This window comes from Phoenix dactylifera, chromosome 14 (assembly GCF_009389715.1).
Source record: "Phoenix dactylifera cultivar Barhee BC4 chromosome 14, palm_55x_up_171113_PBpolish2nd_filt_p, whole genome shotgun sequence".
In the NCBI taxonomy this organism is placed as follows: domain Eukaryota; kingdom Viridiplantae; phylum Streptophyta; class Magnoliopsida; order Arecales; family Arecaceae; genus Phoenix; species Phoenix dactylifera.
In genome coordinates, this window is record NC_052405.1 from 23,883,170 (window position 1) to 23,891,721 (window position 8,552).

The following is an 8,552-nucleotide window of genomic DNA, read 5'->3' on the forward strand; positions in this document are numbered from 1 at the left end:
CAACCCAAGAGGGGGGGTGAATTGGGTTTTAAAATAATTATTACAATTAAATGGTTTGTGAGATACTAATTGATACTTTTTGCAAGTTGATTAATTAGATGCTATGTGCAGTGAATGAAATGAAAGTAAGAGAGACAAATGCAATCACAAACACAATGATTTTATAGTGGTTCGGAGCTAACCCTTGCTCCTACGTCCACTCCCCAAGCCTCACTTGGGAATTCACTATAACCCCTCGGATTACAGCCAGTTGTTTTACAAGCTCACAACCCAACTTGTTGTTTTACGAGGTCACAACGAACTCGGTCGGTTTTCCCAGGCTCACCTTTACTAGAACCACTTGATTGTTTTTCCGGGATCACAATCGAACCCTTACACGTTGGTTTCAACCTAGGCTCACCAACAAACCTATACACCCTTGATTCAATCCCCTGATTGAATCAAGTAAGGACCAAATGAAAAGAAGGAACAAAGAGAAAAATACAGCTTCTAAGAAAGCAGATATTCAGAAATATAAACAATAGAGAAGTTAAGAGCCCTCAAACTATTTTATGACGATGTAGAGGAGGGCTTCTCGAACTTTGGGTCTCATCTTGAACGTCTTGAAGACTTGAAGGCAGAAGGAGACTTCTTTAATGCTGGGAAGAGTTGGTTGAATGGAGTTAATGGCTCTCTTCCTTCTTTTCCGTTGAAATCCCTTTGACAGATGAAGTTATTGTGTTTTCTTTGAAAGGAATGTTACTTCTCTACCTTGCTACAGTTCTCTATGGCTATTTAAGCCATTCCCATCGGAAACTAGCCGTTAGACACACTTTACTAGCCGTTCTACACATTCTGCACATCCTGACAATGTGTCCGTTGGGATCGGAGTCGACTCGCGCGATCTGGAGTCGACTCGGCTGTAGCAGTAGTCGACTCATGCTTTTCTGGAGTCGGCTCGGCAACTGTTCCGGATTTGAATTAAAGTGGTCTTCTCAACTGGGAGTCGACTCGACTTAACCCAGAGTCGACTCGCCAAAATCTGGAGCTGACCTTGCACTTTTGGAGTCGGCTCATTCCAAGGAATTCATAGAGATATTCTTCAACTTCACTCACTCGAGTCGACTCAGAAATTCTGGGAGTCGACTCGCCGCTCAGAGCCCAAACTCCCGATCTTCTGTCTTTTGGCTCGTGCAGTCTTGGAGTCGACTCGGACTGTTTCGGAGTCGACTCGGCTCTTAGTATCCGAAAAACAATCTTCTGTCTTTTTGGAGTAGCGCTGCCTTGGAGTCGACTCGAAGTGTCTTGGAGTCGACTCGCGTCTCAGAGACAACAATACTGTCTTCTGTCTTTTTGGGGTCGCGCTGTCTCGGAGTCGACTCGAGCTTTGCGGGAGTCGACTCGGCTCTCAGGGTCCAAAATGACTTCTCTGTCTTTCTGTCTGTAACTCCCTGGAGTCGTCTCATACTACTCTGGAGTCGACTCGGCAAGCATCGGAGTCGACTCACGCTCTTCAGGAGTCAACTCGCTGACAGGTTGAGTTGGGTCTTTCTGTTCGTCTGTCTGTTCTCAGTCGGAGTCGACTCGTAATGTTCCGGAGTCGACTCGCGCCTGTGCCAATGCTTCTGATACGCTTGGAGTCGACTCGTAATATCCCGGAGTCGACTCGAGTCTCAGACTTTGGTTCAAGTTGACTTCTTAACTTATCCAAAATGTCTTGAACCAAATCTAGAGACACTTAACCACAAATTTACAAGATTTTCACTGAAACACTAGATTGAATTCATTAGTAAACATAAGATATACTCAAATGCTTTGAGCTCATCAAAATCAAATAGGGTTATAATCAATCACTCCACAATCCTAAGGATGAAGATATATAGAGATAGATCTAGAAGATTGTTTGGATTATCCCAATCCACATACATTGATACTATACTGAAAAGGTTCAGTATGATTAATTCCAAGAAAGGCTATCTTTCAATGGGCTATGGAATTAACCTCTCTAAAAGGGATTGTCCGACAACCCCTCAAGAAAGAGAGAGTATGGATAGGATTCTATATGCTTCGGCAGTGAGATCTATAATGTATGTCATGATATGTACTAGACCAGACGTGGCATACTCACTAGGAGTAGTAAGCAGACACCAGTCTGATCTAGATAGCAACTGCTGGAAGGTTGTAAAAACCATCCTTAAGTATTTGAGAAATACTAAAGATCAGTGGCTTGTCTACGGTGATTCTGACTTAAAACTTGAGGGATATACCGATTCAAGTTTTCAGTCAGATCGAGATGATAGCAAGAGCGTGTCAGGTTATATCTTTACTCTTAAACATGGTGCTATCTGCTGGAAGAGTTTCAAGTAGCACACAGTGGCAGATTCTACAGAAAATTGATACAAAAGAAAATATGACTGACCCATTTACCAAAGTTTTCGGCATCAAAGAGTTCGACGAACACAAGTCGAAGATGGGTATTAGATACTGTGCCGATTGGCATTAGGCTAAGTGGGAGTTGTTGGAAATTGTATCCTAAATGTCAATCGTCAGCATATTGAAGATTGAATTTTGTAAATGAATTGACAAATTAATAAAGTGTTATTTGGCATTATTCATCATTTCATCTTCAAATGAACTCTTATATGATGAAGTCCTTAGGACCTATGTTATAATAAAGGAGGATTTATCTTTGAGTCCTTAAACTTGTTCGCGACCAAATGATATGTTGTTACTAGGACGACAACATTATCGAGATTAGGTTGTTGTGTGACATATACGTTGGTTGTCCTCTTAACCAAGGAGTGTGGAGACACTGGTATGCCACACAGGTGAAGTGTAGGAGTACATTTCACCGAACGTGACCAATTCCAGAACGCTCTACTGTCAAGAGATGTTTCGAGTGGATATGGGTATAAGTTTGGCCCTCTGACCTGAGATCGCAACCTGTGACTAACAAGCAACTCACTGTACTTTGGTACCGGACTACCTGAATTTTTAATTCAGTAACGGAAGGTCACTGGGTGCAGTCAAGTACTTGCATAGTCAGTTGTGAGTCGAGATGGAATTGACCCCTCCTGGAAACAGGAGATAATGTCTTGTGATTAATTTAGCAAAATCTTGGCCAGGGTAATCCCAGTGAGGAGTCACGGAATATCTAAAGTTAATCATATAATGGATGAACTAATTATAGGGTTGACAGTGAGCTCTAAGACATCCTGGCATTAGGAGTCAAAGGGATTGAATTATACAGTAACCATAGTCCAAGGTTCTAGAATATTTGCTTCGCATATATTCGGCCTATTCGGACGTCGGGTACTATTGCTAGATGGTCACATCGATTAGTATAGGAAGATGTTCCTATACTATCGACTTAGGTTCGAACATATGAGGTGACACGCATAGAAGTTTCTAGGTTGATCAAATGGCTGATTGATGATTAAGAATCATTCAGGAGTAATTTGGTCAATTTGATTTACAAATTATTCAAAGCAAAAGTTGCATTAAAATAATTATTGAATTATTGGAGGACTAATTAGCAATTAGATTGCTAATGAACTCAATTTGATTGAGTAATTGGGCTTAGGTTGAGCCAAATTGAATAGGATTCAATTTGGGCTGCATCAGGGTTTGACCTAATTGGATTGGGTTCAACCCAAGTAGATTGAGCTTGACGCAATTGATGGGACTTGACCCAATTGGATTGGGCTTGATCCAAATCAATTAGAAGACCTTATTTGATGAGGATTATGAGTCCAAATAATCAGAATTGGATAAGGAGAAGAATCCCTAAATTTTAGGAACCCATCCTTATCTTCTTGGAGAAGAATGACACCTTAATTTATTCCTAATATTTTCTAAGCCTATCCTATTTATTTTTGGCCAAAAATTGGCGTGGGAAGAGAAGAGGCGTGGGGCTATATTTTCTATAAAAATAGCGCCTTAAATCTTTCTAGAAAGATTTAGATGAATTTCCTAATTTGTAGGGATTGCATGGTGTATGAAATAGGGTGGTCTGCGGCTGAACTTTGGATGCATGAATTTCAATCTTTTAGTGATTCAAAATGCATGAAATTTGGATATATTTATCTCATCTTAGCTGCCGAACCACCAGAATTTTTTGGAAATTTTATCAGCCAAATTAGTTGGCTAAATTAGGTGTGAAGCGTAGGGTGGTCTTTTGGCTATAAAAGACCCCCATGCCTTGGGTTCAAGATATACCATATTTAGAGGTTTCAAAAAAATTTTGAAAAAATTCTCTGAGGGCCTCCATCCCTTCTTCTCCTTCTTCCTCATGTCCATCCTCCATCTCCTTAAAGAACAATCAAAGGTTGAGTGTTTAGAAGGAGAAAGCTTCAGCCATTGTAACGTTCCTACGCGAGCTAGCACTCCCGCGGAAGACGATCTACCTAGGGCTTCGCGTGTACTTCTCATAGAGGCCATTCGTGTGTGTGGCTGCGAAGTCAAGGATTAGATCTATAAGTTTCTTCCATCATAAAAGGTATTAATCCCACATCAATATTTTATTTTGGAGTCAGGGTCTAGGTCTGATTTCCGAGGTTTTACCCTCATTTGGGGCTCCTCACGGAGTTATCTCCAGAATCCATTCGATGGATATTCGGAGATTAATCAGAATCGAGTTCTTAAGTTTCAGATCTGATAGTTAATCATGCATGAAAGTTTTAGCATAATTGTTTCAACGATTCCGGCATAATCCTATTTGTTCTTAAGGTGCTGATTTCTAGATTTGATCTTGTAAGCATACATGAATTAAATTATTTGATTCGGTTTTTTCGCTGCGTTTTAAAACTTAAAAAGAACTACGTATGACTTGATCCTCCTTATGAAGGGGTACGTAGGCAACCCGATCAGGTTCAGCCATGGTTTTTAGAAAAAAAATAAATTTTAGCATGCTTAACACCGAAGAACCTAGGATTCACTTTCAAAAATATGATTTCATGATATTAAAAAAGTTATAACATGTCATTCTAGTCTATAGACCTGAGAGATAAAGAGATGGCTAGTACCAAAAAGCAAACATCTTCATTCATCGTATTTTTAAAATATTACAAATAGACCTATAAATTTATAATATATAGTAACATTTGGACCCTTGAAGTTTCAAAAGATACACTTAGCCCATCCCCTAATTGCTTCATCTACAAATGCTTATGGGATGAAGTGCCTACACATCCTCTGTGACCACCAAAGAAGTAACTAGGCACCATATCAAGCACTTTCTCCTCGATCCATACATATCAAGCACTTTGGGATCTAATTGAAAATTTAAAAAATTTGGGTGGATAGTATTTCTCGTCAAAAGAAGTGTTGCTATAATTTTTTCTAATATCAATTGTATATTAAGCAATGAACTTTAATGATGGCTGAACACATTAATATTGGCACCATTAATTTTGGTATCCATGTGGCTAATAGAAAGCTCTATACAAATTGAGCCTACATTACACACAGTCTCATATCAACATCCACATGGCAAATGGAATAAGCTGAGCCTCTACTCAGAAATTTCTATCATTAATATCAATGTCATTAACATTGGCCCCACATCGTGTATGGAAAATAATTTTTTTTCTTTTTTCAAACTATTTTTGCAAAATAATATAACAATATAAAGGGTTCAATAGAAAAAATTTTGTTGCTTATTAAGCAATAAACTTTAATTATAACTGAGCATATTAATATCAACATCATTAATATTTTTTGCATAAGCAATGAACTTTAATGATAATCAAGCACATTGATATCGATGCCATTAATATTGGCACCCATATGGTGAATGGAGAGTCTGCATAAGTTGAGTCTCCATTTTAGATATGTACTAGTATATACACATTACATTCGGTATTACTTTTAGATAATTTCTTTCATATTACTAAGTATTCTTTACCAATAAAGTTTATACTAATATTATTAATATTGTTGTGCATTAAGCTTTGATCTTTTTTATGTTATTTATAATAAACTTTTGATATTAATGTTATGATATACTTTAACCATACAAAATTCGAATAGTATATATATATATATATGTATCAATATAGTAAAATAATATGTGATTATAAAAATAATATGATCATGATGTATAATAACAAATAAAAAATTATTATATTTAAGAGATATTTAAATGCAATATAGAAGGGTCATAGTGGTTGTACTTTCTCACTTTTAAGTAAGATCATGATCATAAACATGCAATAAAAATTAATAAAAATATTAGTGTAATCTAATGACCTATGTGGGATATAGGCAAGGTATAGTATCAACGAAAAAGTATTTTTCATTCATATCAGCATATATAAGCAAATATGGTAATTAATAATGTTATTAATTTCTATATTAATTTAGCAATAGTAATGAAAAGTTCTTTAAATACTATTTAATATTTTTATTAACAAAATTAGATAAAGAACTATATTAAATAAGAGCACTACTCAATAAAGAGCTCTATTAATAACATCATCAGTATGGCCATCCATATGGTGAATGGAGAGTTTTGCACAAGTAGAGCCTCTATTTTAGTATATATATATATATATATACTAAAATATATTAGATTAGTGGAATTCTCGGAAACATAGGCAATTGTCAATCCTCAATTTGATCGAATTACCAAGGATGAAATATCCCACCCTATTCAAGATAACATCGCCACTTATACGAAGGATAAAGTAGAATATTCTCTTATCCCACCCCTTATTTAGTTCCCAAAGATTAAATGTTAACAAAAAATGATAATTGTAGCATAAACTCCATATATTTTATGATATTATCTTACCATAAGATGAAGTATACCTATTGACCAATTGATTATTGTGACAATGATATGCATTTTCTAAGATCTAATACAAATAATTCCTAACAAATCGACTTGTTCTTCAATATTGGGACATGGATATCACAATTCCTTAAAAACCTTGATGTAAATATTGCTGCAGTCACCAAGAGGAATATGAATGAGACCTACGTTTATTTAAAAAACCAAAGGGGATATTTGTCTTGTTTTTAAACTCTTCTTTTAAACAATTGAAATGAGCAAAAACAAGTTTATTTTATTTAAAGAAGAGAAGGAAACTTAAACCTCAAGGTGTACAAACTCTTGGGCAAATTTATACCTAGAGAAATTATGATCTTAATTCTCGTTTGATAGTATATCTCAAAAACTAAGTTGGATGTAATCCTAGATGAAATGACTTTTTTTTTTAAAAGTTAGACTTTTTTTTGTAAATTTTTATAAGAGAAATCTTAAATGAGGTGTGATAGAGGTTTTTTATGTTTCTATTTTCATCACTAATTAGTTATAAATATTTGTGCACATAAGTGTTTAAAAGCATATATCCTACTAACGGATTTTTGGACTTGACTGATGATGCAAAGCTATATCCTTCGAACTTCCTCTATAATCATTGCTAATAAAAATTGCTATAGATGAGCAATATTTCATAATTTATCTCTATATATAATTATAAAGGCTTTTCAATACTTCTTACTCTATTTTTTTCTTTATTTATTAAGAGTGTAAATAAGCACCGATAAGGAGGTGATGATTAGGCTATCTTTTGCTTGAAGTGGAAAAAACAACACTACTACTTTTTGTTTATAAGTCAAAATCTCACTCAAAGTAAATGTGTCCCTTGTATCTCACTATAGGCATCTATACTTTCTTAAAATAACACTTTTATGGGTAAATAAAATTAAAACCGAATGTGCACTTATCAATTTATTTAAATAACAAAATGTTATATACATTTGGTTGATGGAATCACAACCATTTATCAATATTCCATCTCTTATAATTAAAATTATATACATGGTTGATAGTAGATGAAATTAGAAGATTAATCAAGTACTCTCCCGAGTGATATATCTCTGACAAACTATCAAATATTCATCCCTTCTATACAAGTGCACACATCATGTATTCTAATTTAAAATTTTGTTATCAAAGCTGACTATTAAACCTCTATTGATCGGCGGAATCATAGTTTTCCATCCTTTCCTAATAAAGATTGTGAAGGAGGATCATAACCATTATATGCATTGATGGGAGATCATAGCCATACAAGCATGCTTCCATATGCGAGTCATTTGTCAAACATTAGTTTGGGAACAATAATTAGGAAAACTTAACTTCTTAGATGTATGATTCCAGTAAACTCAATGAATATTGGCATGTAGATCGGATAAAAACCTTTTATGTTATCCCTCTTAGGTTTGACCATTCACATAATATTGTTTTTTAAAGTTGCCATTATTTCAAAATTTTACCCTTCTAATATACCCATTGATTGGATAAAAGTTTCATTGGGATCTACAACCATGACAAAGTAGGGTCAACATCAGGTCCATTCCCATCGCTAGATATCGATATGATGAACTACTGGACGGCCCTGATGAATCCTCAAACCACATACTATCCTCGCGTCAAACTCCTCCGCGGGTAATCTGACTCAAAATTCAAATCCCCATCAATAAATTCCAAAATAATAAATCCTAAAATGACCATTCTACCCTTCCCCATTTCAAATCCCAGTCCCTCTCCTTCCTCCCCCATCCCA